The sequence below is a fragment of the Rhinolophus sinicus genome, linkage group LG14, assembly GCF_036562045.2.
Source record: "Rhinolophus sinicus isolate RSC01 linkage group LG14, ASM3656204v1, whole genome shotgun sequence".
Classification (NCBI taxonomy): Eukaryota; Metazoa; Chordata; class Mammalia; order Chiroptera; family Rhinolophidae; genus Rhinolophus; species Rhinolophus sinicus.
In genome coordinates this window covers 35,409,719-35,436,138 of record NC_133763.1, presented here as the reverse complement: position 1 = coordinate 35,436,138, position 26,420 = coordinate 35,409,719, and the positions used below count along the sequence as shown (strand labels likewise).

At 36.6% G+C, this 26,420-nt stretch overlaps 1 long non-coding RNA gene across 1 annotated transcript in view; it reads left to right on the top strand.

The window, feature by feature from the left end:
• Positions 1-7,300, top strand: part of LOC141568627 (uncharacterized) — a 146,033-nt gene extending 138,733 nt beyond the window's left edge. Inside the window, exon 3 of the long non-coding RNA XR_012491804.1 lies at positions 6,648-7,300. This is a non-coding gene — a long non-coding RNA (uncharacterized LOC141568627). The remainder of the gene's footprint in view (positions 1-6,647) is intronic.
• The last annotated feature ends 19,120 nt before the right edge of the window (positions 7,301-26,420 follow it).

Here is a 26,420-nt window from a genome sequence, read left to right as displayed (position 1 = left end):
ATGACCTAAAATTTCAATATAGGGGATTGGCTAAATACATTTTGGTCAATTCCTGTAGTGTATGTTTGTATATACATGTAATGTATGTTTTCATGTATATTATTAAGTGACAAAAGTTGGTTATAGAATAGCATGTATATCATAATACCATTTTTAAAAATTTGTATTTATATTAATTTCATTGGAAGTATCTGCAAAGATATATAACAGAATATTCAGACTATCTCTTCATGGTGGAATTATGGATGCCTTTTTGTTTTGCTTGTCTCTGTTTTGTTTTCTATAATAAATATGGATTACTTGACTATGATTTATAATAATTGTTTAAATAATTATTACATATAATTATTAATAAAGTAATTACAAAAGTAGTCATATCCCCTATAGTACTGTAGAAATTGGAATAATGCTTTTGGAAATTGGAAATAAAATCCACAGCCTCAATGAAAAATTGTTTATAAGTGCATGCTATACAATCTTCATAACTGATCCAGCAAAACAATATTATAGAAAATCTTTAAAGAAAAAACTTTGTAGCACTAATAAGTATATAGTTTATAGAATACATCTAACTACCTATGTTCTATTTCTTCTTAAGGGAAATTAAAGAAATCTTATGTAGATAGAAAAATGTATTGTTAATGTTCTCCATAAATGAGTGACCAAGCTATGAAAAAGGGTGACAAATGTGGTGTTGTGTGGTGGCTTTCCATGTAAGAATGAACTTTTAAAAAGCAGTCTTACTTAGCCATTATCATGTTCTAGATTTTGTGTTATGCAAGCAAGATATGGTGGCTCACTTCCAACATCTGACCGTCTTGCAAGAGAGAAAGAAACATCAAGAACTTGATGTTTTAAGTGCAGTACCGGCTGGTTAGATAAAGTGCTATGGGAGCAAAGAGGCAGCAGTGATGAATTCAGACTGATGTGGGAGGTTTCACTGAAAAGGTGAAATCTGATTTGTTCCTTAAACACTGAGTAAGATTTTCTAAGTAAAGATTGATGAAAGGGCTTTCCAGAGAAAAAGAACAGCAAGAGCAAAAACCATGCAAAGTGTGAGATGTGTCATGGGAACACCTGTTATTCAGAGGTGTGGGTTTGTGTATGTGTGGGTAGGTTTGTGTCATAGGGTACATATGAGGGAACATGGAAGAAGCTACATTAGTCATTATAAACCCTTAGCTATTCAAGTACAAAATATAAAAGACTGAAAAATGACATGAAATCTGAAAATGAAGGCAGACTATTTCTGTCATTTAAAATCTGTAGCAGGAAGAAAAGCAGCATTTACTGAGTTCCTAGTGTATGCCTTTGTATCTATTGCCACATTTAATCCTAACACCAACTCTAAGATGTTAATTATTCTCAATTTATCCATGAGCAAATAGAAGCTACAGAAATTACCCTAGTCACGGCAGTGGGATTCAATCAAGGTTTATTCAATTCCCCAAAGTGACACTCTTTCTATCACACTACCAGTCTTTCTGAAATATCTAACTGATTCTCATATATCAACAAGCCATGGGACACATACCCACACACACCACCACCATTGCCACTACCAAATAGCTTAGCATATTTGCAGATAAAAACATATGAAGAGAAATGAAAGATGCAGTAAGAACTTTATAGATCATTCTGTCCGGTTCAGCACCCTTTATGGGACTGTTACTGTGATGTGAATACAGAGATTGGCTGCTTTGAAAGCCTTGGTATTTCCCTATTGTAGCCCACAGCTGTCTGGATATGGCAGTATTTCTTGAGTTGGCAAAAAAACGCTCATTTTTGGCAGTACGTGAATCTACACAAAAGTATTTATCCCAAAAAGCTACTTTCTCCTTTACAAAGGACTGATTTAGAATTCAGTTTGGTTGCCATGCCACAGGTGTTTCAGGTTTTGATGGCAGCTTCGAAGAGCGGGTCTGATGAGCTCTGTGTGTTGCCTGCCGCGGTGAGCATTTGTCAGGCTGAGTAAGCCCATTCATCCAGGAGATGGCCCTGCAGTTGTAAGATATGAGGCACAAATGCCTTGTCACTTGTGTGCACTTGGTTTCCTTTTTTCTTTTCTGCTCCTGCCATGAGCCTCCACAAAGTAGTACTTCATAAGGGGAGATGCGTGCCAGCATCGCCAAGACGGTACCATACAGATCCTGCTTCTTCAGTTGACAGATTAACATATTAAACAGCCTATTCCATGAAGACATTTCCAGCTAAAGTTAGTATTTCCTTTCTCATTATGCTAGTTGTGATTTCACAAGGTTATTTTTCTCCTGGGGGTGGGGCTCCCTCCCATCTTTCTCAGCTTCAGTCATTTCCACATTGCTGACAGACTGATTCATTGTAAATGAAAATCACATCATATTATCCCCTTCTTACAGTTGGTGCAATGCAAACTCGTCCTTCAATAGCATTCTTCACTCCCCATGAGGGGCTGACTGCTTTCTGGTCCAGCTAAACCCTGCACATGCCTCTCACATGGTGTCTACACTACTGGCAGGTCTTTGTCCATTATGTTTCTCTTTCCAGTTGATACTTGAGTTCAGCGACTATGTCATTTTCACTATTGTAGTATCAAATCTCATGCATGGATCTCCTGTCATATGTACCAAGAAAACATTGGCTGAAACTATTAAGTGAATTAAATAGTAAATGAATAATTAAATAGTAAATACATTTTTAAATATTAAATGAAGGATTAGAGTTGTGAAACCTTAATAGAAAGTGAGGGTGGAGGAGTTGGAGGATCAGTGTATCTAATAATTTAGCACATCTGATCAGGGTTAATGAAAATAGCTAGGATTTCCTTCAAATGATAGCTACCCTGTTTTCCCAAAAATAAGACCTAGCCAGACAATCAGCTCTAATGCGTCTTTTGGAGCAAAAATTAATGCAAGACCTGGTCTGATATGATATGATATGATATTATATTCACCCAGTCTTATAGTAAAATAAGACTGAGTCTTATATTAATTTTTTGCTCCAAAAGATGCATTAGAGGTGATTGTCTGGCTAGGTCATATTTTCAGGGAAACTAGGTAGTAGCCTTTAATGCAGCCTTCCCCTGTTTATAGATAATTTTTGTTGTATATTTGAATTCATGGAATATCTCAGGGGTTGTCAGCCTACAAATGTGTAAAGAAAATGTGGTAAAGAAAGTGAGTACAGGATGAGACCTTAAAAATGCATAGTTAACAGAGAAAATTCCACTAGAGCTTTGTGGAATAGCTGTCCTATTATATGGATAATATTATACTTAGGACTTTAAGAAAAGCCGTTTTTCTTATGATAGCCCAAATGCCTGAAACTGCCTTTTTTTTTTTTTTGAGGCTCTTAAGGAGTAGTAAAAACTCCAGATAAACCAAAATTATTCAATGATATTTTACAGACCTCTCTGAATTACCTTTTCCTTCCTCTACTGAAGTGTCTAAGAGAAAAATTCCCACTTTTTTTCTACCCAAATTTTGCTCTATTTGAATAGTAGAGAGAATGGTAGGGGATAATCTAAAACTTTAATATAAATGGGAGATAAAGTATCCAAATTAATAATCTTTTAAGTTAATTTCAACTAATTATAGCAATTGCATTATCCTATCAATGTGACATATATCTATATTCATGATATACTGGGGGTGCTGAAAAAATGTATACACATGACTTGTATTCATTTTTTGTTATCAGTATATATTGAGTATTACAATTTTAATACAGTTTCTTCCTTTCTCAGAATGTGTATACATTTTTGGCACCCTCTGTGTACACACATTCATATATTTACTTATGAAAAGAGATTAGAAGGCTGTATAATAGATATTCAAATGGTTACTGGTAAAAGAGAATATCATAGCCCACTCATTTTCAAATGACAAAATATACCTGGAAAAACTATTTTTTTAAGTTTTATTTATTTTTATTTTTTACACTTTATTTGTTTATTTATTTGACATTCAATATTATTTTATATTAATTTCAGGTATACAGCATAGTGGTGAGACATTTAAGAAGTGTTACCCCTGGTTAGTCTAGTATCCACCTGGCACTATGCATAGTTATTACCATATTATTAACTATTTTCTCTATGCTTTGCTTTACCTGCGAAATATTTTATATTGGATGATAACTATGTGTTAGGACTTACGTTGCCCCAACAGTACTGAAATGAGAGAAATAAGATGTTTGATAATTGCTACCAAAATTTGAAAGCTGCCCTTAACCATTATTTGAATAATTACTTTCTAATTTAGAGAGAATATTTCATGTTGTATTAGTGCTCCTTCATTCATCAACCAACTTTTTAGAACAAAGCAAGTTGAACTGTTTATAACTTGAACTTAGCATGGACACTAAGGAGAGAATTTTATCCTAAGGCAATGGAGGTGACCAAACAGAAAGAGATGTGGGAACTGAACCAAATGCATCCCAAAGGGTTTATCATGAAACCAACTTGAAAATAATAGACTTTATTTTATATTAGATATGTGAATGAAATGTTTGTTGATATGAATGTGTTGTTTCCAAAAATCATGTATAATCATCAATATTCCAGTTTTGCATCCTTTTCCCAAGAAATCGTGGCTCACTTATTCCTTTCCTTTGAGATGAAGTATGTCCTGCTTGCCCACTTGACCTCTCTTTTGTGTCTCAATCTCAACACCAAAACCTAATGATTTAACTCCCCCAATCAGCCTCTTCTAATTTCTCTACCTTACAAGAGACAACATCCACTCAGCTCTTCAGCCAAAAACTAATGAGTTAACCTTGATACTTCCTGTTTTCTTACCTTCTCATCCAATCTAGCACCTCCTAAATGCCTACTAATCACCTCTTAAATATTTGCTCCTTCTATACCTACCACCGAGTTGGTACCAGCTATCATGACCTATTGTCTAGGAGAGAGTACTAAATAAAATGACCTTCTTACTGATTGCCTACTTTACCTTTGGACCTTCTCCAATTCCTTGTGCATACGCGGGCAGAGCTATCTTTCTGCAATGCAAAATTATGCCATTCTCCTTCTTAAAACCTGCCAGAGTTTTTTTTGTTTTTGTTTTTAATATTTTAAGATTTAAAAATAAATTATTAAACATAGGTAACAAGGTTCTGAGTTGTCAGGCCAATTTCGCTCTCCAACCTTCCCTCATCCCACTCTCACTTCTGTAGCATCATTGGCCTTCTCTCAGTCCCTCACACTGACCAAGCTCCCTCCCTCCCACGCTGGACCTTTGCATTCACTCTTCTGGAAATGTCTTCTGTCTCATTGTCATCTAATAAACTTTTACTCTTCCTTCAAATTTCAGCTTAGGTGCCCATGACCATGACCTCTTATCCACTCTCATAGCTTTGTGCAACTCTATTTTATGGCACCAACCTTAATTATAATTTTAGATTTAATTACTATACTGTCTCCTTTACTGGGCTCTAAGCTCTTTGAGAACAGAGACAACATCTGCTTTTTCTCACTAATGCATCTTTAGAGCTTAGTCCAATGCTCAGCATGTACTCTGTTGTCAATACTTATTGAGTGATAATGGGCATATTAACATGTACTGACATTGGAGACAATCATTTTTTGAAAAATTATATTCAAAGAAAGACAAGGAATTTTTAACATAAGTGCACTAAATAGATCGATCTTAAAGTAGTGTTATTGATCACATATGGATGGAGGTATCAGTGTACTTCTTGAATTCTTAAAAACTACTCAGCAGATCTTACACATTTGAATTGTTTGGTTTATGTCAAGACGTGTAAGCCTTGAAAATGTTTTTGTCTATCTCCAATTACTGTACATTTTCACTTTCTATGAATTGAAAGATATTTCTCAGAAGTGTCACTTATTGGGCACAATGGATTCATTAAAGGGAACCAATGTGACTTGAACTTGAGATTTAGAACCAGACCTATTTGGCTTTGAATCCTAGGTCTGCTATGTATTGCATGTGTAATACTGTGCAAATGACTTCATCTCTCTGAGCATTAGCTATATCAACTGTAAAATGGGTTTTATAGTACCTACCTTGTGGGATTATTTTATGGGTTATGAATTTAACATACTGTCATGTGTGGTCACTGGTCCCGCTCCCCGCATAAGAGCACAGGACATGGTAAGGCCAAAAAGGAACACCAACGGAGCCGTGGATGGGGGGTTCATACCACTATATTTTTTATGGCGGCTGGGTTGGAGGTACAGGAAGCAGGAGCCACACGATCCACAACCTGCCTTCTGCTTCTCTGTCAACCAACCAACCAACCAACCAACCAACCAACCAACCAACCAGCATAGCCATAGCAGTTATATTAGTGGCTAATGGCTAACTGGTTACAGCTGATGGCCAACTAGTCACAGCTGATGGCCATCTACTACCCGAGCCAGCACTTTTCCACATGAGGCCGAGAGCCTGGAAACTGCTCTCCAGGACTTTGTCACCACATAGCTAAAAGGAAGCTAGAGGAAAAGGATAGCAAGAAGACAAATATGCCCATCAATCACCATCAGACGGCCAGGTTAATGCTTTATAAATGAGCAGAAAAGAAAAAGTGTTTAGCCTTTAATGTAGTGGTTACTTGGTTTCAGATTGTCTTTAATTTGCTTCAGTTACTCATAAAATCTCTTCTTTGGGAATAATTAGTTGTGTTTATCTGCTTCTTAGAGGGAAGGTGTTGGAGGAGGATGAAGGTGACCACAGCTGACCCTGGAGCTGGACCCAGGCAATCAGAGGCCCCTCACTCCCTTTGCTGTCCTTGGAATCTATGTTCTATCCACTGTTCCTAAGTGGGAGCCATTTTCAAGGATATAACCTGGAGAGAACAATGTGCTGTTGAGACTGTAATGCAGGGACTCAGCTCCCGCTCCCTGCACAAGAATGCAGGACATAGTGAGGCCAAAAAGGAACACCAATAGAGCCATGGATAGGGGGTTCGTACCACTGTATTCTTGCTGGTGGCTGGGTTGGAGACACAGGAAGCAGGAGCCACACGATCTGCAACCTGACGTCTGCTTCTCTACCAATCAACCAACAACCAACCCCCTACCATAGCCACAGCATTTATATTAGTGGCTAATGGCTAACTGGTAACAGCTGATGGCCATCCAGTCACAGCAGATGGCCATCTTATTACAGCTGATGGCCATCTAATAACTGATCCAGCACCTTTCCACATGAGGCAGAGAGCCTGCAAACTGCTCTCTGGGACTCTGTCCCCACAGAGACCATCTGGATGGCATATGTGACTGACTCCAGTTAAGGCCTCTATATAAACTTTTAAGAACCTGGAGGGCAGGTGTGGCGATCTACTCATCTTGTGGCAGCCTAAGACAAACCTGGTAAGTACGTTCCCTTACTTTTTAAAACTGTCATGTACCACTCTAGTGGTCTGGCTCTTTCTTTTATCTCTCCTTGCCCTCTGTGTACAGGTGCCAATTTCAGATTTCCCTTGGGAAGTTACTGAGTTTGCTAACCAACAGAAGGATGCCTTTGTGTTTTGTACTCTAATTACTATCAGTATGCTTTTGTCATGTGGGGAACCCTGCTCACTGCGCCATTTGTCGTGCGAGATGGCCTGCAGGGTCTCTGGTCCCGCTCCCCACATAAGAACTCAGGATATGGCTAGGCCAAAAAGGAACACCTACGGAGCCATAGATAGGGGAGTCATACCACTATAGTCTCACTGGAGGCACTATAGTCTCACTGGAGGCTGGATCCACATGACCTGCAACCTGCTGTCCACTTCTCTTCCTGCCAACCCACGCAGCCAATGCAGCCGAGGCTGTCATATCAGTGGCTAATTGGCTAACTGGTTAGAGCTGATGGTCAATTAGCCACAGCTGACGGCCATCTACTACCCAAGTCAGCACCTTTCCATGTTAGGCCGAGAGCCTGGAAACTGCTCTCTGGGACTCTGTCCCCACAGCTTTTTAAATTTTTCCTGGTTTAGAAGGAAAAGATAAAGTGGATACTGCCAACATAGTATTCAAGTTGACTCATAGTTTATTTGAAAACTATAAATGTGGCTAATGACTATATAAGCGTGTTCTTAGATGGCAAGCAGACAGATATTCTTGAGGTCACTAATTATATTAACAAATTATGCAGCTAAAAATAATGTAATAAGTCATTTGGCTACCCTTACCTTGAGGCAAGACTGCATAGACCACCTGAACAGAAGGTTAGTCTAGTTCATCGTTTCTAAAATACTGTATGTTAAAGACACATTTGTTGATCAAAGCGTGGTGAGCTTTGCCCTTTTTTGTATTCTTTTTCTTTCTATTGTAGTTGCATTTATTAGTAAAGGGAGAGTACAGGACTATTCACCAACCAACCAATCAATAAAATGATAAGAATTAATGAAATGGTGTCCCTTTGTCCTCAAAAGAGAGATAATAAGTATGAAATCAGCAGATGATGAAAGCATTACTCTTGGACTTTGTGTTACCCATTGCCCTATTTTATTTTTATACATCATTAAGGAATGAGTGTAGTTTTTATAGCCAAATAATACACACACGTGATTTGAAGATGTGTCAATGGGCTGTAAAAATCTTCGCAGGCACTAATCTTTATAAATTCCTCTTTGATTAATATGCTACAATAATAATAATGTAGATGGCTAATAATTACTTAGTGCATATTATGTGCAGATACTATGATAATTATTTTACATACCTAATTCTCATAACATTTTGTTGAGGTAAGTGTTTATTAGCTGTATTCCCAAGACGAGAAAAGTAGAATTTGGAGAGCTTAGGTAATTTTCTCAAGATCGCTGCAGCTTAGTATGTGATGGAGGTGAGTCCTGAGTTCAAGTTTACTTGATTCCGAGCCCTTTGATCTCAGCCATTGGTCAGAAATCTGCCGAAGAAAGCTGATGGGGTCTAATGCATGATTGTTTTAGGTAATACCATTCTTTTATATATTTCTGCAAGCATTTGATTAACATAAACATGGATTTAGTAAGCTATTTACTTCTGTACTTTCTTTAAAAGCTTTTAGGTGTGACCCTTTCTGCTGGTGAGTGCTATAGGACTAAATAATAGCCTATGAAATTACTTAAGCATTTGTTGCCATAGAGTCAATGAGAATGCCCAGACTAAGAGAAATTGGGATATGTGAAAACTGATACTGCTACATAATTAAATCAATCTAGTTATTCATTAATTCAACAACACATTGGGGAACTATTATATTCCAAGGAAGATTTTAAAAACACCATAAAGTTTTTAGAAAAACACAAAAAATGAACAGCATAAATTCTCTGTCCTTTACAAGATCATATAGTAGTTTGTATGACAAGAGAGGAATGGATAAGTCTGTAAATATAATTGCAATAATAAGACATAGTCCATAGGGAAGGCATGGAAAAAAGTTCTCTGGGCATACATGAAGGGAATGTTTGGTTAGAGTTTCAAGGGATTATTTTCTAGAGAAAGTGTCAGGCATGTAGAAGCTATACTATAAATCTAACTTTAATAGGTAGGATGAGAGTGGATTGGTGGAGGGGATTTGTAAGCTGGTGAGAGAACTTGTGCTGTCCCTCAAATCATCTGACATACTTCACCCACAAATGCATAGCATCTGTTCTAAACTTGACATTCATTATTCAGAAGTAGGTGTGGGGACAGAGTCCCAGAGAGCAGTTTCCAGGCTCTAGGCCTCACGTGGAAAGGTGCTGGCTCAGTTATTTGATGGCCATCAACTGTAATCAGATGGCCATCCGCTGTGGCTGGGTTGTCATCAGCTGTTACCAGTTAGCCATTAGCCACTAATATAATTGCCGTGGCTACACTCGCAGGGGGACTGGTTGGTTGGCAGAGAAGCGGATGGCAGATTGTGCCTAGCAACTGGGGTTAGCAAGCACAGATGGTGGATTGCGGATCATGTGGATCCTACTTCCTGTGTCTTGCCCGGCCACCAGCGAGAATGGGGTGCAGGAAGATCCCTCGTTGGGGTACTGGAGGATGTTTGCTTTTGTGTCTCGACCAACCGCCATTGAGAATATAGTGGTATGACTCCCCTGTCTATGGCTCTGTTGTTGTTCCTTTTCCGTCTCATCATATCCTACATTCTTGTGAAGGGAGCGGGAGCTGAGATCCTGCATGACAGTAGGTATTTTAGGAGGTTAGCTTTCAGATTGACTTCAGTAGTTCATTTCTCTAAAGTGCACATATGACAACATGTGAAAAACAGAAGCCTATATTTTCTCTTTATCTTGGTAAAACTAAACTTCTTATAATTAATTCATCGACTAGTTAATTAACAAGAGCTGAATTAAGCTCCCAGGCCATGAGCCATTTAATTTGCCTTGGAATCCTAATCTAGTTAAATGTCAGGTCTCTGGGGGAAACACATTCTCCTACTGCATTTCACTCTTGGTAAACTGTTTGGAATTCGAAAGAACAATGGAAGCCCAGAAAACATAAGTAGCTTTTGGCCCAAGCAGACCTTTGACAAGACTGAGCTGTATACTTATACTTTTCAATCTCAATTAATTAGTAAGAAAAGAAAAAAATTAGAAATAACCAGTTTGTGTCTGAGAGTTCTCTTATATGTAACGTAAGGCAAACCAAATTGGTAACAACACCAATACAGGCTGTTCTCGATATTTTCCAGTGACCTTGTTGGAACAAATGGGAAAAATAATAGAAAGCTGCTGTCTTTTCACTAAATCTATTTTAAGATTATGAACTACTTCAATACATAAGAGAAAAGCAAAATACTTTTCACTGTGAAACAATAGGTGCCAAGATTTCATGGCTTCAGGGTCAGCATCCTAAAGAAAATTCAGTCACAAAAGGAGCAGAAAGTTTAATGTTTAAAATTAGCCCTCCTTCCTCTATTTTTGGCTTTATCTGATGCCAGGAGGCCATGCTTAACTACGCCAGATTTAGTATACAGAAAGACGTGATCTGTGGAGTACCAATAGTTGCTTCTATTAAAGAGCCTCGGGATATTTCGTTTGGGATGCCAACTTGAGATGCTGCTGAACTTGACACCAATCTAGTGACATTTAAAAAGCTTGCTTTGTTTCAATACCTTTCACCTTCTTTGAGTCACAGGAAAGGATGACACATGTGCATATCAGGTAAAAATGAATGGCAGTTCAGGCTAGTTAGGAATGTATTTAGAAAATCTAGCACTCTTTGCTTAAAGAGATTCATTTTCAATCCAGTGGCAGAATCATGAATACAGTCAATATTGAAAAGGGAAAGTATCATGTTGCTGAAAAATGAATAGAGAAATAATAAAAGAATTGGAATGCTGTGATCCAGTAAAGGACTCTTCCCAGGGCCCAGACTCAGCACTGAGAGGGATTATTGTTAATGAGCATGAGATAAAGCCAAAGACACTTTGTTCACAATCTGGCAGAGATGGAGAAAGAGATTGGGATGAGAGAAACAGGGCAGGAGGTAGTTGACTTGAATTAGTAAGGGTGACATAGATATATGTTAGGCCACATGCCTGTTTGCATAGAAAGTAAAGCACAGATAAAATATATGGAAACAAAACTTGTTATTTTGTCACAAACAAAAATTTAATATTGGATTTGTCCTTACCAAGTGCAGGATATTAGCAAGACAGCTCAAAAACAGACTGAAACATATAATTTGATTCAAAGAAGTGAACACAGAGTCCTTTCTTTGATCTCAATCCTATACATGCCAAGAAAAATGATCTCCCTCATGTTGAAAAGGGCTCAGAGTTATATTTATACATCTGCTTTGATTCTGTAAATGAAAATTTATTTTAAGTAAAAAATAAACAAACCATCTCTCAAAGAGCACTTTATTTGTTTCCCAGAAGTGTGTTAAAGATTCCAAGTACAAAAAAGATTGAAATAGTTTTTTTTCCTTTAGGGAGTCAGAACAGCTTCATCAATCATTGCATGTGGGTCTTTGAAGCAGGTGACAATCAAATGATATTCTTTCTATCTTTCATGTGGGAAATCTCTGGCAATCATTGTTAATGGGCCTCTGAACCGCAGCACTAGTCCAGTGTATGCCACTGCAATTATCTACTTACATAAGTTTTAGATTGGAGTCTTAAACTCAGGGATCTTGTTAGCTTGGCATGTGGTACTTAAAATGCTATTTAAAGAGGAAAATGATGAAAACATTTGGGTCTTTCGTTGGACATATGTCTTGAAAGGCTGAAATTGGAATTAATTTCAATATTTAAAGGATAACTTAATTTTATCTGAGCTTTTCCCCAAACAGCTTCTAGCATAGATGTTATAAATGTGCACAGAGTCTTCAGCATGAATAAAAGATTATCATCTTCTGGCCCATGGAAAAAGTAAAAACTTCTCTGATATACTATATAGGGATATGCTTAAGAATGTATTGATGTATATTCCAGATACTTAAGAATATGTTGAAAGAAAAGAATACATTTACCTTACAGACATTAGGTTAGTGCTGAAGAAAATGAAGCCATACTATAGCTATGAGTTTGCTAAAAGTCTCAGTCAATTCTTGCGTTGGATACTGTTCTACTAGTCGGTAATTTTAGTAATACTGACACCAGATAGATGATACATTCCCCCACTCCCATCCACACTGTAAATTCACCTCTTACCGTTTCTAAGTGTGTTGTTTTAGACAAGGTATCTTAGCTTCCTCTTTCCTAAAGAAGGATGACACCCCTCATACCAATTTGTTGTTATGAGGGTTAGAAGAGAAAATATGTGTGTAGCAGGGACTGAAGCTGAGACTTGCATGGCGTTTTATGTGCTTCATCACCTCACCCTAGATCTTCTTTGTATTGTATGTAATCATTCTACTTGAATAGTCTAAAAAAGTCCCAGGCCTGGTTACAACCTAGTGTTTGCATAGGGTTGCTGGAAAAGAACTTAAAATTTGTCCGTTGCTGCAAGTTGGCTTTGGGCATATGTAGATGCAAATGATTTATGCATGGGGTAAGGGAAGGGGAGATCAAGGGCATTTAATGTGGATCATGAGTATTACAAGGGATGAACTGTAGCAAAAGCTATTAGTTGGTCACTCATATCTTTCTGGCACTAATTCTACCTATCATATTGATTGCTTCTTACTGCAAACATCTGACAGCTCTTCACCTGAGTACTTTTTGTTGGTTGTAGGAATGTGCTCGGCTTATATATGAGACAGGTAGCAAATGACTGGGGGTTAACACTCCTGGGAGAAGCCCTCAACCCATTATGGATGGGAGTTGTTGGATAAACTGTAGGACAACTCTGACAGGTGTCCTACACAGTCTCCCCAAGGACCCTAAAAGAGTGAGCCCCGATTCCTCACAATAGCAAACTGTTCATTAATGTACCTTGTGTTGGCTTTGTTTCTTTTCCTGTCCTACTCCCTTACTCCATTATTGGTGCTTCTTGGAATCGTTTCTCTAGTAACTTGCTTACATAAAGATCTTTGCTTCAAGGAACACAACCTAAGACAAGTGACAAACAAGTCAGCATTCTGACCTCCTACTACTTATGGTCTAGTGGAGAAGGACATTAATCAGATAATTGCATAATAATTATAAAATTGCAATTGTGACAGTACTTCAAAGAAGGCACATTAAGGCACTTTGAGTGTATGTGCGTGTGTATATGTATGTGTGTGTGTCTGTGTGTGCATTGGAGTCAGGAACAGATTCCCCTTGAAGAAGGGATGTTTTATCTGAAAAGTGAAAAAAGAGGAAGAGGGGTAGAGAGATGGTTCTGCACGAAAGAATAACATGTGCAAAGGCTCTGTGGTAGGAAGGAGCATGGGATGCAGAGAAACTAAAGAAAGTCAAGGATGAAGGGGAGCTCGGTAGGAGGTGAGACCGAGAACATAGGTAGGAGCCAGATGGCTTTCTACTGTCCCATTGTACTTATGTACAGAGCTGTGGGAGGCCATTGGAGGGTGCAATCAAGGGGATCATATTAGACTTACATCATACAAAGATCACTTTATCTGCTCTATGAGAAAGAGGGAGTCAGTGGAAGTATATTTGGATTTTGTTGATACAGGAGTCTAAGTGAAGGCTTGTTCTACTATCATTACTTGGATATGATTACACCCCGGGTTTATATCATGGCTCTGTCACTTACTCACTGAATGATCTTGGACCAGTTAACCTTCCCATGCTATAGTTTCCTCATGTGTAAAATAATCATAATTATACATTATAATAATGATTAGAATAGTGTGAAATTATAGTAAACACAATCCAAGTATTAACTATTATTAACATTATCTTCCAACATGTAATAGGTGAAAACATTGCGGGTTTTTTTTTTTTTTTTTAATTTGGGGAGTATTGGGGAACAGTGTGTTTTTCCAGGATGTCAGTCTAGTTGCGGGGGCAGGGAGGAGCAGCTCAGCTCCAGACTCAAGCCATTGTTTTCAATCTAATTGTGTTAACCTTGGCAACCTTGTTGTTAAGAGCCCGTGCTCTAAAAAACTGAGCAGTCTGGCAGCCCCCTGATTGCTTTTTAAGATGCATTAGTGTCCAGAGCCTTTCATTTTGTTCTGGTATATACAGCTTCTGCTTTCGTAGTAGTGTAGTGGAAGGCAGTGTGGCAGACGGTCTGGGATCCAGTACAGCCATCACTGCTCACTAGCTGAATAACCTGAAACCTTTGAGCAAGTTACTTCACTCCTATTTCCTCTTCTCTGTTCTGAGGAGAGGGCTAGTGATTGTCCCTACTTCATTGGGTTATTGTAGAAAGAAATTGACTACTGTCCATCAAATACTGGTCGATAGGTGACACACAGTACGCTTTGTATCCGTTGTAACTATCGTGATAAGCATTAATAATTATTTTTCCTAGTCATCTTCCTTGATAGCTTATTCTTCCATTTTGATTCTGTGGTAACACTTAAATAGGATCTAATATAACACTTCACTATTGGGAAAGCCCTTGGCATAGAAAATCATAGCTACCTTTACTACTCTAGTGCCAATTTTATATTTTATACTGCTTTAACGTCTTTAGATTATGAACCTTCACACTGCTACTTTTGTATTATTACCGCAATAAAGTTGTCATCAAAATGACTCTCACTCTATATCTCTAAGTGTGAAATAATCACTCTGAAATGAATGTCACCAAATTACTAAGAACCTTCCAGGTATTCTATGTTTTTCTCTTTGGTGTCAGTGATTTTGTCATAATTATTATAGCAAAATACCACATATTTTGTTCATAAGCATGAAATCCTGTGTTCTTATACAATTACTGTTTAAGGTCAAATTCCAATGTTTCATAAGGTAGAAGAAAAACATGTTTTTTCACTTGCAGCCTATGTGTAAAAAAAGAATTATGAGTACTCCTATAAAATTTTTATTGAAGCACATTATTATTTTTTTTTTTGCAAGCATTGTCTATTTATTAAGAGTGGCCTTTTCTCCTTTAAACTCTAGCATGATATTGAGATATTGAGAAACAATCTCCTTTCCTGGACAGAATTAGGTCAGTAATGCTTTTAGTGCATTTCTCTGTGTATATACTTACACTTTCTACATAGGCTTTTAAAGTTTCTTTAAAGATGGGTTAAAGCTTCTCACATTTAGATCAATGATATATGAAGCGGAAGATTTCTTCCCAATTATCTTTACTAAGCAACTGGGAATATATAATAGGTATAAGATTATAAAATTTAGTCTGTCTAATAATACACATTATTAATATAGTTTAACATATTTTCCTTCATGTTACAACAATATTCCTAATATATTTTGATTAAGAAATTTTCTTATTATTTTTTATTCAAATTTCCAGCTTCAAAAGGAGATTTTTAAAACCAGTTGACTATGCTTTTGATGTTTTGACATTTTCTCTTTTGGCTTTATTACCTATCTATGATACTTTACTGAAAATATTTTGAACATTGTTCATTGTTTTTTATAACAGATGTGCATAATGCTTATTTTAATGTTCTTGCCTTGTATCTGACATGTTACCCCAAATCTTCAATGGCTTGATATAATGTGTAGAAACAACTCTTGGAAACACCTAAACACTTCTTTGGCCTTTTGTTTTATCTTGAGCGGGCAGGAGCTGTAGAAAATCTCACTGTGGGCACTATCACACACTGTGGGTAGTCACATACTGTGGGTAATTGTTCACATACTGCGGGTACTGTCACACACCGTGGGTACTGTCAGTCACTATGGGTACTGTCAGTCACTGTGGGTATTGTCAGTCACTGTGGGTACTGTCACACACTATGGGTACTGTTAATCACTATGGGTACTGTCACACACCGTGGGTACTGTTAGTCACTATGGGTACTATCACACACTATGGGTACTGTCAGTCACTGTGGGTACTGTCACACACTGTGGGTACTGTCAGTCACTGTGGGTATTGTCACTCACTGTGGGTACTCTCAGTCACTATGGGTATTGTCACACACCTTGGCACTATCACACACTGTGAGTACTGTCAGTCACCATGGGTATTATCACACACCATGGGTACTGTCAGCAACTGTGGGTACTATCACACACCACAGATACTGTCAGTCACCATGGGTACTGTCACACACTGTGGGTATTGTCACACACTGTGGGTATTGTCACACACCATGGGTACTATCAAACACCCTGGGTACGGTCACACACCATGGGTACTGTCAGTCACTGTGGGTACTGTCACACACCATGGATACTGTCACACACCATAAGTACTGTCAGTCACCATGGGTACTGTCACACACGGTGAGTACTATCACATACTGTAGGTACTATCACACATGGTGGGTACTGCCAGTCACTCTTGGTGCTGTCACACACTGTGGGTACTGTCATACTCATAGATTCACCTTGAGGATTTATAAGTGCAGAAACAGTGCTCTTTACTGTGACGTTTCTCTGGTCTGTCCATTAAATATAATGACTGAATATGAAAAGATGAAAACTCTGTGGGTACCTCAAATAACCCTTCAAGCATTAATATATGTGCATTCATTGGGTAGTCATTTCACTATCAATTTTTGTGAAAAGAAATGTTGAAAGATGAAACATAAAATTCCCTTTCAGATCAGCATTAACAAATAAACATTTGCAATCAGTTTTGATGGTATAGAAATCTGACTTGAATACCAATTAGGAAAATGTTATCCCCCCTAAAAAATAATTACTTCCTTTTCATTAGTATACTTGTATGATGAGAAAATTGTGTTTGATTATTATTAGACTTCTCTGTCAGTAAAATTTTGTGAAAATTAGTCTTTTCTCATTATAAAAGTGTCCTTGATTTTGCTTCTTGTCCTACAAAACTTAAAATATTTCCTATCTGACGTTTTATCAAAAAAAGTGTGCTGACCTCTGCTGTAAGGAAATCATCCTAGTTGTAGAAGGGAGAATAGATTGTAGGGGAGTGAGGGATTGGTGTAGGGTGATGTTGCAGCAGTCCAGGTGAGAGAAGACAGTGTTTTGAAATGAGCAGGAATGTCAGAGCGGTCCTCTTCACAAAAGGATAATGTTGAGCCTTTTCCACGTCCCCTTGGCAAGAGTGGGGAGGGTTGGGCTCATATTACCCTGAATCCCAAAAGAGTTTATAAAACAACCAGTAATAGAAATTGGGGTTGATACTGTACATCACACTTTGATTGCTACTTTTTACTAGGTACTATCTTAAGAATATTACATGTATTAACTTATTCGATGTTCATAATAACCCTATTATGTAGTAGGAGCTATTTTATCTTCATTTTATAGATGAGGTATTGAGGTGCAGAGAAATTTTAAAAACTTGCCCAGTGCCACAAGAGCAGTAGGTAGGTACATTGGAATTTGAAATCAAGCAGTCTGGCACAAGTGCTCTATCTCTTAGCTACTACTACACTGTCTCTTCTACAAAGGCATCATGTACTCAGAGAATGTGAATCAATTTTACTGTGGACTATTGCCAATAAGTAGACCTGATTATACAGAGATGCTGCAAAAGCATTTCATAAAACAAGTTGGGGCAGAACATGTTTTATAGTAGTATTGACTATATGTCATGTCACATAAATTCTCTTTGCAAATAAATTTACCACGATTTTAAAAACTCTTCAATGAACATTGGTGGCTCTACTCACTGTATAGAATGTCATCCCCCATCTTCACCCTCAATTTCAATCTGTGATAAGCCCAAAGTGATGCAGACATGGGTAACATCAAATGAAACAGACTGACCCATGATAGAGCTGTTCATCTTAGAATCGGAGAGAGCTGTCTGTGTCTTCAGTTCTTAAGACTTGAAGAATTTATTATCATTACTATTATTATGCCATTTATTTGCTAAAGCAATAACGCTATCAGTAAAACTGAGAAAATTGGATGTGTCGTCTTAATATTCAAAGAGCTCAACTTTCTCATTCTCAAGTATCATCCATACAAGCAATATAAAAAGTCATTTATCCATCCATCCATCCGTCCATCCATCCATCCATCCACCCACCCATCCATCATCCATTCATTCATGCCAAATTATATATTGAGTATATATTATGTCCCAGGCACTTTGAATAAGTGCTGGAAGAGTTTACAAAAGTGTTCATGATCTAGGGTGGGAAACGAGCTAATAGGATTAATTAGGGATTATGTTTTAGAGAATTAATTTGGTGCTAACTAAAAAAGTCTGAAAAATATACTACTTAAAAAAGTCTGAAAAATCTCATTTGATATCAGAATAAAAATACAAGTGACCTTTTGAAAAGTAGGGTAATATACCTTCTTATATTATAGTGTGCAGAAAAGGTTTAGTTTAATGGTAAAGGTGAATAGCCAGGACAGGCTTGTATAGAAAATTTCAGTGTAAGTATTGTAAAAAAATAACGTAAATGGAAAATAAGAGCAGTTAGCTGTTGAAATACCCTTTAAATACTATTAATAGTAAAAAGAAGTTTTAATTATTGAAATGTTAAATAAATGCTTTCTCATAAATATTTTAAAAATTCACATCAAATAATAGTTCCATTTGCCTTATCCCTAATCCCAGATACTTCCTAAGGCGTATCCACAATTATTAATTTATTTTTCCATATATTTATTACACATGTGTACATAAAGAATATATAGTTTTATATTTATATATAATTAATTTACAAAATAAATGGTACTACAATGTGAGTAATGGTCTACAAGTTGCATTTTTACCTTGTAGTACACCTTGGAGATCTTTCCACATTGTGTAAATATTGATATATCTTATTCTTTCAAGAACTACATTGTGTGACCTTACATAATCATCCTTTTGTTGATGGGGATTTAGATTGTTTTCACTGTTCAGTGTCACAGACAATGTCACAAAGAATTTGATTGTATATGTCTTCTTTTACACCCAGATAGGTATTGCTTTAGAGAAGACGTTGAAGAATACGATTGCTGGAAGATAGGGTAGTCATATTTTAACTTCTTATGGTTGTATGGTACTGACAAATTACACTTCTATCAGAAGTGTAATATCAAATATCTCACAAACACACCAACATGTAATAGTACCAAACTTTATGGTGTTTTTATAATTTTCTATGACTTTTAAATTGATTTGTATGAGTTTTGTATTTTTGGAAATAATATTTTTCCCATTATAAAGATTGAAAATATATTTTCATCTGTAACTTTTCTATTTGGGATATTGATTTCTGTTCTGTTATGCAGGATGACAATACATTTTACCAACCTGTAGCTTTGTTTTCTAATTTAAAAAAATTTAAATTTTGGTGTAGTCAAAATTGTGAAGTTTTTTTATGGCTTCTGTGTGTTATACGTTATTTTTAAAAGCCTATTCTATCCCCAAGTTCTAAGCATAGTTTAATATTTTTCTAATAGTGTATTGGATGTTTTGATTTTCACCTTTATCTTTAATCCATGTGGAATTTACTTTTTTGCAAATAGAGCAAAATAGAGACTCAACATAATTTTGCTCAGCTTCTTGAGAAAATATTCAATACATGTTTATCCCATCCCCACTGAGTTATTTTACAGCCATTATCAATTATTGCATATTTATCCATACCTGGATTAATTTCTGGACTTTATTCTTTATAATAATCCACTTGTTTCTTCCTGCATCAATATAAAATGTTTTAATTCCTACTTCCTTCTGCTTTACAGTGCCTGCCACTTGGATGTTAATATCAGCAAGCTAAATACCATGTTTCCCAGAAAGGATCCTGGCATAGAGTAGGAGTTAAATTAACATTTATTGAAAAATTTTAAAAACTCTGAATTGCCTTTGGCAGATGAAAAAAGTAATGTATTTGATGATAAAATAAATTGTCTTCTTTATTTATTTCTCTTCTCCAGCTTCCCATTTTGTGATTGAATTAAACCCTCCTAGGGGAGAAATTTGCATAGCCTTCTGACCACTGCATTTATAAATAGCTGTATTTACAGAAAGATGTAGTGGCCTGGAACCTCCAATAGCCCTTATGATTAAGAGTTTAAAGAAACTGCAGTTCTTCTTTTTTCAATCATTGCCATGCATCTTTAAAGAAAATGAAATGATTTTGGCATGTTAACTAACTGAGAAAAATGTATTCCACAAGGATTACTTTAAAAATATTTTGATGATTTAAAATTGAAGTAAATACCAACAAAACAGCAGAATACACAGCATAAAATTTTGATTACTTTAATCAAAATTAAAGTAATTTAAAACTTTTGCTTTTTACTAAAAGCATCAATTATATTAATCAGTATATTGTGAAAAGAAGTCCTGAATATGGTAGAAAGGAAAGTAAACCTAAGGAAGGTAGGGCTGAAATAACATCCTATTAGGATATTAAGTCACTTCTCATTGCCATATAAAAAGTAATTTTATTTTTATTTTTATTAACTGTAATCCCTTTTCAAAGTCATCTGCATCTAGGTCAGAATAAAGAGCAATATACTTTTAAGTGTTTCTAAAAACACATTAGAATAACTTACTGCTTAAATGAACTAACTAATGCACAATAACACTTCCCCTCTTGCAATCTTATAAACTTTTCCTCTTATTCATCATGGAACTGTTTTGCCTTCATGTCCCCTATCCTTTTTGAATGTTTGTGCTAAAGGAGTAAATTTAATATATTTGATATTGCTACCATGAGAAACTGTGGCTACAAATAAATATATTATTGGTCATGATAACTCATCAGACATTATAGATAGTAGGAGTTAGAATATGAATAAGTGCCCAAATGTGGTTTACTAAAGAGCTAAGGGAGGTCAGGATGCCTGGTGGGGTGGGATTTGGGTAAAAGGAAAAGCTGATCTTGCTTTTTTTGTCTTTTGCTAAATTCTTTAGATTATTGATTCTTAATAATGTGCTAGGCCTAACTAGAGAGAAGCATTTTGCAACACTTGAAGTCTAAATGGGAATATGTATGAATTGATAAAGCACACTTTCTTTAATACTGCTTGGCTGTCACTGTCATATTCTGTAAAATGTCATCTAGCTATTGTTGGATATTTATAAAAATGGAAAAAAATTTTAATTAAAATTTTGTGCCCAGTAATAAAAATTGCTTCTTGAAACTCAAATTGTTTTAAAATATGTTCATATCTAAAATTGATACTATCTAGTGCTTGGGAGTGGGGGAAATCTTATTTTTTATTTGCTTAGGTTGATGTATGCTACTGCAATTTAAATCATTTTAACCCATAGTGCTTAACATTACTGCTAGATATATTGAAACATTAAAAAATTTTTTTAAATTAAAGTTTATTGGGGTGACAATGGTTAGTAAAGTTACATAGGTTTCAAGTGTACAATTTGTAATACATCATTTCATTTCAAATAGCTATTAAAGGTAGAATATGAAAAGAATATGCCTTTTTAGTCCTAGGAACAAATACTTTTTCTTATCTGAGTTTTTGTATAGATTTGGCAACATTAATGACTCATCAAAGACTTTCCAAGAAATTAGAAGTTAATTATAAAGGGGAAAATATTCTTAGACCTGAAATATTAAATATATGAGGGATTCAAGCATATTATCCAATAATTGGAATTAGACAGAGTCCAGTACAGGAGGAAATAGTAGACAAATAATCTCTTTCATCTTCTAAATGTGAGAAATGTGAAAAAATTTTCGATCTTCCTTATCTGATAGATCAGGCTTATATTAAAATGGTAGCAGAGAGTTCTGGTCAAGATGGCAGTGTAGGTAAACACTGTGCTGGCCTCCTCCCAGGACCACATCAAAATTACAACTAAACTACAGAACAACCATCACTGAGAATCACCTGAAGTCTAGTTGAGCAGAAGTCCTACAACTAAGGACATACAGAAAAAGCCATGTGGAGACTGGTAGGAGGGGCGGAGACATGAATGAGTTGGTCTCACACCCACGTGTCATGGTTAAAAATCAGGAGGGATATCTAAGCTGTTTGGAGGTCCCACCTGAAGAGTGAAGAGTCCCAGCTCCACACCAGGGTCCCCAGCCCAGGGTTCCACGGCCAGGGAGAGAAGTCCACATAATTTCTGGCTTTGATAACTACCAGAGATTGTGGCTGAGTGAGATAGGGAGAAGCTGGAGTCCCAGGTGTTCCTCTTAAAGGGACCATGCATAGACTTACTCACTCACTTTAAGCTCCAGCACTGGGGCAGCAGCTCAAAAGGCACCAGGAAGATACGAGGAGGTACTGAATTGTCTGGCTTCAAGGAGAGGGCTGGAGGGGCTATTTTCTCCCAGACAGAAGTGCTGGCAGAAGCCATTATTCCTTTGTTGAGCCCTTCACTCACCCAGCCTGCACAGGCAGGTTGTCACCATATCTGAGTCTCCATAAACCTAGCTAACACCATTTATTTGCTTGGCCCTGGTGATTCCCTGATATCCCACCCCAGCCAGTTAGTGGGCCCACCAAGCCACTTCCACACAAATGACCTGTCTTGGCCCTTGCTGTGGATATTTCTAAAATCTCTCAAAGGTTCACAAATCCCAAACAAACAGAATCTAGCCCCAGTGTGCCCTGTACATCTTGCTGAGCAGCCTGAAACATGGCACTAGTGTCAGCCAGCCTCAGTTCACAGCTTAGCCTCTCCCAGGCACCTCCAAGCCCAGCACAAGTGGCAAGTATCTTCAGATCACTTTGTAGCTCATACCAAGTGGCTCTCTACAGAGAAAAGGCAGTGGCTGACCATGGTCTCCACCAGAGACCCTCCCAAGAGGCTCCAGAATCCACATACCCAGTGGGTAGCTTCAGACCACACCTCTAAAAAATCACACCCAAAGGACCCACTGGGCAGGCACCAAAGTAAGTCCTGCTCCATAGTACTAGGCACTGCACAAGAACTCCTCCATTGTAATAATGACCAGTTCTCACAACTAATTAGCCTGAGGGTATCCCTCCTACTGATGTATCAAAAGTGATCAATTCTCAACTACAACAGGAGGACACACACAACCCACAGAAGAGATACACCTGGAGCACCCGGCTTAGGTGACCAGGGAGACTGTGCCACTGGACCCCATAGGACAACTACTACGTAAGGCCACTCTTGCAAGACCAGGAGATGTAGTTCTACCTAATAGATAGAAACATACATGCAGCTAAAATGAGGAGACAAAGAAACATGTCCCAAATGAAAGAACAGAAAAAAGCTCCAGCAAAAGACTAAACAAAATGGAGACAAGCAATCTACTAGATGCAGAATTCAAAACACTGGTTACATAGATGTTCAATGATCTCAGAAAACTTCAACAAAGAGATAGAAAACATAAAAAATGGAAAAGAAAACATGAAAAAGTCAGAAATGAAGAATACAGTGACTGAAACAAAGAATACATTAGAGGGAATCAACAGTAGATTAGCTGAAGCAGAGGATCAAATCAGTGATTTGGAAGGTAAGGTAGCAGAAAACATCCAATCAGAACAGCAAATAGAAAAAAGAATGCAAAAAAATGAGGATAGCTTAAAGGGCCTTTAGGTCAACATCAAGTCTACCAACATTCACATTATAGTGGTACCAGAAGGAGAAGAGAGAGCAAGGAATTGAAAACTTATTAGAAGAAATAATGATGGGAAACTTCCCTAACCTGGCAAAGGAAATAGACATACAAGCTCAGGAAGCACAGAGTCCCTAACAAGACCACACCAAGACACATCATAATAAAATGCTAAAGGGTAAAGGCAAAGAGAGAATTTAAAAAGTAGTAAGAGAAAAGCAGTTAGTTACCTACAAAGGAGCTCCCATAAGACTGTCAGCTGATTTTTCAACAGAAACTTTGCAGACCAGAAGGGATTGGCATGAAATACTCAAAGTGATGAAAAGCAAGGGCCTGTAACCAAGATAACTCTACCCAGCTGAGTTATCATTTAGAATCGAATGATAGATAAAGAACTTCTCAGACAAGAAAAAGCTAAAGGAGTTCATCACCACCAAACCAGAATTACAATGAATCTTAGAGGGACTTCTTTAAGATGAAAAAATAAAAATAAAAAAGAATAAAAAATATGAATAATAAAATGGCAACAACTATTAGGTTGGTGCAAAAGTAATTACTGTTTAAAAGGTTAAAAATAATTGCAAAAACCGCCATTACTTTTGCAGTAACCTAATACATACCTATCAATGATTACTTTCAATGAAATGCTCCAATCAAAAGATAGGGTAGATGAATGGATAAGAAAACAAGATCTTTATATATGCTCCTACAAGAGACTCACTACAGATTGAAAGACACACACAGACTAAAAGTAAAGGGATAGGAAAAAGATATTTAATGAAAGTGGAAACAAAGAACCAAAAAATTTGGGGTAGCAATACTCAGACAAAAATAGATTTTAAAACAAAGGCTATAACAAGTGTCAAAGAAGGATCCAATAATCCCATATCTGGGTATTTATTAAAAAAACAACAACAGCAACCCCAGAACACTAATATACATTCATATGTTCATTGTAGCACTGTTTACAATAGCCAAGACTTGGAAGTAACCTAAGTTGCTTCCAATCAATTGATGAATGGATAAAGAAAAGTGACACATATATACAATGGAATATTACTCAGCCATAAAAAGAATGAAATATTGCCATCTGCAACAACATGGATGGGTTTAGTAGGTATTGTGCTAAATGGAATAAGTCAGATAGAAAAAGACAAATGCCATATGATTTCACTTATATATGGAATCTAAGGATCTTGAGATTATTATGCTAAGCGAAATAAGTCAGACAGCAAAAGCTGAGAACCATATGATTTCACTCATATGTGGGATATAAAACTGAAAGGAACAAAGAAACAAGATAAACAAAGAAACAAAAACTCAGTTGCAGACAATAGCTTAGTGGTTACCAGAAGATAAGAGGGGATAGGGGGTGGTAGGAGATGGTAAAGGGGGTTAAATATATGGTGATGGAAGGAGAACTGATTCTGGGTGGTGAGCACAGAGTGTGATATATAGATGATGTATTATTAAAATGTACACTAGAAACCTATGTAATTTTACTATCCATTGTCCCCCCAATAAATTTAATAAAAAAAGAAATAAATAAACAAACAATACAGAAACAAACTCATAGATACAGAGAACATTTTGATAGTTACCAGATGGAAGGTATAATGTGTGGATGGGTGAAAAGGGGAAAGGATTAAGAAGTACAAATTGGTAGTGACAAAATAGTCATGGGGATGTGGAATATAGGATAAGGAATATAGGATATGGAATAAGCCAATATTATAATGATTTATGGCATCAGATGGGTGGGTGCTGAATTTATCAAGGTTTCACTTCCTAAGTTGTATAAATGTCTAATCACTGTGTTGTACACCTGAAACTAATATAATATTGTATGTCAACTGTAAATGAAACAACAAAACAAAAAAATGAACTTCGGCAATCGCTTAAATAACTTTCAAACACTACTATAAAGAGAAATATAAAAAATATGTATAAATATCTTAGAGGTATATACATTTATTTTTGGAAATTCCTACTCCCATGTCCAATTTGTTAGAAATAGTATCATCTCAGTATTTGATGCCTTTAATCACTTAATAATATATTCCATTAGGAGATAACTCATAGCTGTTGATGCTTAATGTAACTATATGAACAAATAATTGTGAAATGCAGTTGTTTATAAATTAGCCTAAGCATCTGTAGAAATAAGTTCAACGTATTGTGTAAAGACTTTCTTCAGTAACACATTCACTCAAATGTTTGAGTTCAAGTGTTTTTGTTATTCACTTATCCATTGGAGAAATCCACATTTTCAAAAGAAGAAACATTTCTCTATGAGCATTCCAAAGTAAGGTGTAAAAAAGGTTTTTTTTCAGTGACAAACTTTGGCTGACTAAGAACTAATTGGATAACTGAATGAGCAGCACTGAAGATAGAATCTTAAACTGTAAAAGACTGTTTGACTTTGAAAAGAACCCCCAAATAACTCTGTATCTGGCTTAAACTGGCAAGTCATTGCAATTTTGGGATAATTGAGTTGATCTAGACTCATTCCTGGAATCTACTCATTAGAAAAAACACA